We start from the raw sequence: 7,394 nt of genomic DNA, 5'->3' as shown, positions 1-7,394 counted from the left end.
CGCATTGGGGTAAAACAATTTGGCTGGGGGCCGCGCTATATATATATATATATATATATATATATATATATATATATATATATATATATATATATATATATATATATATATACACACACTACCGTTCAAAAGTTTGGGGTCACCCAAACAATTTTGTGGAATAGCTTTCATTTCTAAGAACAAGAATAGACTGTCGAGTTTCAGATGAAAGTTCTCTTTTTCTGGCCATTTTGAGCGTTTAATTGACCCCACAAATGTGATGCTCCAGAAACTCAATCTGCTCAAAGGAAGGTCAGTTTTGTAGCTTCTGTAACGAGCTAAACTGTTTTCAGATGTGTGAACATGATTGCACAAGGGTTTTCTAATCATCAATTAGCCTTCTGAGCCAATGAGCAAACACATTGTACCATTAGAACACTGGAGTGATAGTTTCTGGAAATGGGCCTCTATACACCTATGTAGATATTGCACCAAAAACCAGACATTTGCAGCTAGAATAGTCATTTACCACATTAGCAATGTATAGAGTGTATTTCTTTAAAGTTAAGACTAGTTTAAAGTTATCTTCATTGAAAAGTACAGTGCTTTTCCTTAAAAAATAAGGAAATTTCAATGTGACCCCAAACTTTTGAATGGTAGTGTGTGTATATATATATATATATATATATATATATATATATATATATATATATATATATATATATATATATATATATATATATATATATATATTAGGGCTGCAACTAACGATTAATTTGACAATCGATTAATCTGTCGATTATTACTTCGATTAATCGATTAATAATCGGATAAAAGAGACAAACTGCATTTCTATCCTTTCCAGTATTTTATTGGAAAAAAAACAGCATACTGGCACCATATGTATTTTGATTATTGTTTCTCAGCTGTTTGTACATGTTGCAGTTTATAAATAAAGGTTTATAAAAAATAAATACAAAAAAAATAAAATTGCCTCTGCGCATGCGCATAGCATAGATCCAACGAATCGATGACTAAATAAATCGCCAACTATTTTTATAATCGATTAGTTGTTGCAGCCCTAATATATATATATATATATATATATATGTATATATATATATATATATACATACATATATATATATATATATATATATATATATATATATATACATATATACATATATATATATATATATATATATATATATATATATATATATATATATATATATATATATATATATATATATATATATATATATATATATATATATATGTATTCATATATATATATTCCTCGCGCACTAATTGACTTAAAGAGCGCACTTGCTGCATGTCACGTTATCGATGGTAAAATGCATTTTTAGACAATATGATTTGCCTGAGTGGCTAGGAGACGGTAGAAAATGGACTAGTAAGGACAAATTTAAAAAAATAATAATACAAAAAAAATAAAAATAAATAAAAAATAGTTGTTTTTTTTAAACTTGGGACTTCCCGCGGGCCGGATTTTGGACGCTGGGGGGCCGTATCCGGCCCGCGGGCCGTAGTTTGGGGACCCCTGTTTTAGACCATCTCCATGCAACCAGAAGAAGCTTTTCGAACCTGTAACCTGTTTTGAAAAAGTTTCAATATAATTATTAGATCAAAGAACACATTTCCAAAATCGGTTAGAATCAAGAATCGATTCCAAATCGATTCCGAATTGGATCGAAAATTCTGTCCTCAATAAATTGACATATGGTATGGGACTCCGAGCATGATAAGATGGATATTTATCTTTCTTCTCGCTCAGGGGTGTTCAAAGTGCGGCCTGGGGGTATTTAAAATGTGCCCGTGTGTGGCATATTTTAAAAGTACTATTGCAAAATAATCATCAAAAAGTTGCAATATCGACACTGATATCACAAAGTTGACACGTAGGAGGGTGTTGGTTTTTTTTACTTTAAAACTGTCTTTGCTCAAAGAATAATAATCAATTCAATCAATGTTGGTATGAATTATTAACCTACTGTTAGGCTCCAATTACTTCCCATCAAATACTTTACTTTGAAATATTTTTGGGGTAAAATATTGCATTACTTGTGTTTGCCATATACAAAAACCCAAAACCAGTGAAGTTGGCACGTTGTGTAAATGGTAAATAAAAACAGAATACAATGATTTGCTAATCCTTTTCAACTTATATTCAATTGAATAGACTACAAAGACAATATATTTCATGTTCAAACTGAGAAACTATTTTTTTTTGCAAATAATCATTAACTTACAATTTAATGGCAGCAACACAATGCATTTTTACCACTGTGTTACATGGCCTTTCCTTTTAACAACACTCAGTAAACGTTTGGGAACTGAGGAGACACATTTTTTAAGCTTCTCAGGTGGAATTCTTTCCCATTCTTGCTTGATGTACAGCTTAAGTTGTTCAACAGTCCGGGGGTCTCCCTTGTGCTATTTTAGGCTTCATAATGCACCACACATTTTCAATGGGAGACAGGTCTGGACTACAGGCAGGCCAGTCTAGTACCCGCACTCTTTTACTATGAAGCCACGTTGATGTGACACGTGGCTTGCTGAAATAAGCAGGGGCGTCCATAGTAACGTTGCTTGGATGGCAACATATTTTGCTCCAAAATCTGTATGTACCTTTCAGCATTAATGGTGCCTTCACAGATGTGTAAGTTACCCATGTCTTGGCCACTAATACACCCCCATACCATCACAGATGCTGGCTTTTACACTTTGCGCCTAGAACAGGGGTGTCCAAAGAGCGGCCCGGGAGCTATTTGCGGCCCGCAGCTAATTGTTTACCGGCCCGCCACACATTCTGGAAATGCTATTGCAAAAATTAAAAAAAACATAAAAAAATGTGGAATGAGGTGAAATCTAACGAGAAAAAGTTGCAATGTTGACACAAAAGCTGCCATGCAGGCTGTTTTTTTTTTTCTTTTGTCTATCTTTATTATTCTTTGTTTGCCATTGCTCCAAAAAAAAAAAAAAAAAAAAAAAAAAAATCAATGTTATAATGAATTATTGACCTATTCAAGGCTCCAATTATCTAAAATATTTCACTTTAAAATGTTTTATGTGAAAAACATTGCATATATTGTGTGGTTGCCATACACAAATATCAACGTTTTCTTTGACAAAAGAGCATAAAACAAACAAAATAATAGTTCCAGCATAAAATCGACAAATAGATCTGAAGTTGATCTCATAACTTAAGTGTTGAAAGTAAAAACAACTAATAAAAATGCATCACTTTATGAGTGGGGCACCTTTTGGATCCCAAATATATTTAATGGGATTTTATTCATCTTTTCACTGTGATTACTCAAAAATAATAATGAATTAAAATCAACGGTGTCCTGCATTATTGATCTTTTTAAAGCTCTAATTACTTCACATCAAACATTGCTTTCTGAATGTTTTTGACAGTGGGGGAAATACTGCATATTTCAGTTTTATTATAAAAAACAAAGTTGTCTTTGACAGGAAAGGCTTTTTTTTTTAACTTAATATCAACCTGAAGTTGATATACTGTAGAGCAGGGTGTCCAAAGTGCGGCCCGGGGGCCATTTGCGGCCCGCAGGTCATTTTTTAACGGCCCCACGGCACATTTTAAAAATACGATTGACAAAAATAAAAAACATTAAAAGTGGTATTTAAAGAGCAAGCAGGTGAAATGTAACAAGAAAATGTATCAATGTTTACTCTAATCACACAAAGCTGCCATGTAGGCTGTTTCTTTCTTTAAAAAATAACAATGAATCAAAATCAATGTCATTATGAATTATTGACCTATTCAAGGCTCCAATTACGTCACATGAAATATTTTGAGGTATTTTTTGGGGAAAATGTTGCATATTTTGTGTTTGCCATGTAAAAAAACGAGCTGTTTTTTTTAAAAGAAGGGCCTAAAACGAACAAACAAAAAACATAAACAATAAAACTTATAATTGACAGATAGATCTGAAGTTGATCTCGAGATTATTGTGTTAAAAGTAAACAGTAAAAAATATATATAATTTATTATTTAACACTTTAATGAGTAGGACCCTTTTGGATCCCCTACAATTTTAGTGTGATTAGTTTTTAAGTGTCATTGCTCAAAAAATAATAATGAATGGTGTTATGAGTTAGGCAAGGCAAGGCAAGGCAACTTTATTTGTATAGCGCTTTTCATACACAAGGCAGACTCAAAGTGCTTCACAGACAACAAAGTGAAATGAAAGAAAATAAAAGCAAAATTAAAATGCAGACAATAAAAATAAAAACAGTGCAGACGTTAAAAGTTAAAAGATTAAAAGATTTAGCTGAAAGCTAAGGTGAACATAAAAGTCTTCAGTCTAGTTTTAAAAGTAGTGAGAGTTGGGGAGAGTCTGACATCTTCAGGAAGTTTATTCCAGCTATGTGTTGCATAGTGACTGAATGATGATCTCCCTTGATTTGAGTTTACTCTTGGAACCGCTAACAGATTGGTCTCAGAAGATCTTAGTGATCTAGAGGGCGTATATAGTGGGAGCATATCAGTGATATACTTGGGCCCTAGACCATGTAGTGATTTATATGTGAGCAGGAGGATTTTGAAATCTATTCTCTGATGTACAGGGAGCCAATGTAAGGATTTAAGAATTGGTGTAATGTGCTCACATTTTTTGGTCTTTGTTAGAACTCTAGCAGCAGCGTTCTGAACAAGCTGTAGCTGCCTGACAGTTTTTTTGGGAAGACCTGCAAGGAGACCATTACAATAGTCTAGCCTACTGGTAATAAAGGCATGTACAAGTTTTTCTAAGTCTTGAGCTGACATGAGCCCTCTAAGTCTTTTTACATTTTTGAGGTGATAGTAGGCCGATTTTGTTACTGATTTGATGTGACTGTCGAAATGTAAATCAGAATCTAAAATAACCCCAAGATTTCTGGCTTTATTTGAGGTTTTCAGGGACAGTGATTTAAGGTGTTGGATGACTTTAAACCTTTCTTTTTTAGCACCAAAAACAATTATCTCAGTTTTATCTTCATTTAGTTGTAGGAAATTTTGGCACATCCAGTGTTTGACTTGCTCAATGCACTGGCACAGAAGATCTATGGGGCGATAGTCATTTGGTGATAGCGCTACATAGATTTGGGTGTCATCGGCATAGCAATGATGGTCAATGTTATTATTTTGCATGATTTGTCCTAGTGGGAGCATATAGATGTTAAATAAAGTCGGCCCCAAGATTGAACCTTGGGGGACTCCACACGTTACGTTGGTTGGTTCTGATACAAAGTCACCAATGGAAACAAAATAGTTCCTATCTTGTAGATATGACTTGAACCAGCTTAAAACTGTGCCTGAGATCCCCACCCAGTTTTCCAACCTGTCCAAAAGTATTGAGTGGTCGACAGTGTCAAATGCAGCACTGAGGTCCAAAAGCATTAATACTGAAGTTTTGCCAGAGTCTGTGTTTAGACGGATGTCATTTATAACTTTAAGAAGGGCCGTCTCTGTGCTATGAAGAGGTCGAAATCCTGACTGGAAGTTGTTGTGGCAGCCAGTAGAAGCCAAGAAGTGATTTAGTTGTTGGAGGACAACTTTCTCAATTATTTTACTTATGAATGGTAGATTTGAAATTGGTCTGTAGTTGTTGATAACAGAGGCATCTAGGCTCTGCTTTTTTAGAAGAGGTTTAATGACTGCAGTTTTGAAAGCCTTCGGGAAATTGCCCGATTTAATAGAATTATTAACTATTTGCAAGATGTCTGTTGATAGGCAGTCAAAAACATTCTTAAAGAAGTTGGTAGGTAAAACATCAAGGCAGCAGGTGGATGACTTTAGAGCTGTCACCGTTTCCACTAGAGTTTTAGAGTCTATGGCATTAAAGCTTGCCATCATTGCTGTGTTACTTTTGCCTAAATGGGGTGGTGATCCAACTTTTTTACTTGAGATATTGATGGTGCGTCTGATGCCTTCAATTTTATCAGTATAAAAGAATGCAAAGTCATTGCATTTCTGCGTGGAATGGAGTTCGGCTGGTATTTGTGTTGGGGGTTTAGTCAGTCTGTCAACGATTGTGAATAGGGTTTTGGCCTTATTTGTGTTGCTGTTTATGATATTGGAGAAGAATGTTTCTCTAGCACTTTTTAAGACTAAATTGTAGGCCTGGAGGCTCTCTTTATAGATGTCATGGTGAATATGAAGTTTTGTATTCCGCCAGATTCGTTCAGCCTTCCTGCACTCTCTTCTCTGGGCTGTTACAGCAGCAGATTTTCTCCAGGGTGCCTTTTGCTTGCCAGAAATCGTTTTAACTGTAACAGGTGCAATGATATCTATGATATTCACAATTTTGGAATTAAAGTTGCTTACAAGATCATCAGCATGACATGGGTTTAGAGGTGGTAGTGAGGAGATGGCGTTTTTAAAGAGGACATTAGCATGTTCATTTATGTACCGCTTTTTGACATTCTTTGATTCTGTTTGTGTGTCCGGAATTACAGAAATATTAAAGAAAACACAGAAATGATCAGACAATGAAGGATCAATCACGAGTTATTGACCTTTTTAAGGCTCCAATTATTATATAATCTCAAATATCCCACTTAAAAATGTTATTGGGTGAAAATATTGCATATTTTGTGTTTTTTTCATTAAAAAAAAGGGTTTTCTTTGACAAAAAGAGCATACAATTTAAATCTTTAAAAAATGTTATATTGACAGATAGACCTAATGTTGATCTAGAGATTTAAAAACTTGAATAATAACACAAATAATAATACTGAATAATGACACATTTTTTATATTTTTTGGACCAAAACCCTTTGGGGTCCCCGGGATCAAGCCTGAGTGGAAGACTAAATGTATATTTTTTATACATATATTGTATTGGTTTTTAAAATAAAAAAATATCAAAATGGCCCCCGCTAGCTTTGATTTTTCAATGTGCGGCCCTCAGTGGAAAAAGTTTGGACACCCCCGCTGTAGAGATTTACTGTAAGCGTTAAATAAATTTAAAAAAATAATAATTTAACTTTTTTTTTAACAAATTTGAACATTTTAATAATTGAGACCCTTTATGGTCCCCAGGATCCCTAAAGGTAAAAAAAAAAATTAAAATAAAAAAATGCATATATTTTGTTATGGTTTTGAAAATGAAAAATATCAAATTGGCCCCCGCATGCTTTAATTTTCCCGTGTGCGGCCCTCAGTGGAAAAAGTTTGGACACCCCTGGCCTAGAACAACCCGGATGGTTCTTTTTTTCTGTTCCGGACGACACAGTTTCTAAAAACAATTTGAAATGTGGACTCGTCAGACCACGGAACACTTTGTAGTTAGTCGTAGAAAAAGCACCCAATGTTATTAAAAAAGCATTGATTTTGAATTAAAAATAGTTATGAATCGATTCGTTACCCCCCAAGGATGGAA

The sequence above is a fragment of the Entelurus aequoreus genome, linkage group LG14 (assembly GCF_033978785.1).
Source record: "Entelurus aequoreus isolate RoL-2023_Sb linkage group LG14, RoL_Eaeq_v1.1, whole genome shotgun sequence".
NCBI lineage: Eukaryota > Metazoa > Chordata > Actinopteri > Syngnathiformes > Syngnathidae > Entelurus > Entelurus aequoreus.
The sequence above is the reverse complement of the archived record's forward strand: the minus strand, read 5'-3'. Positions refer to the sequence as shown.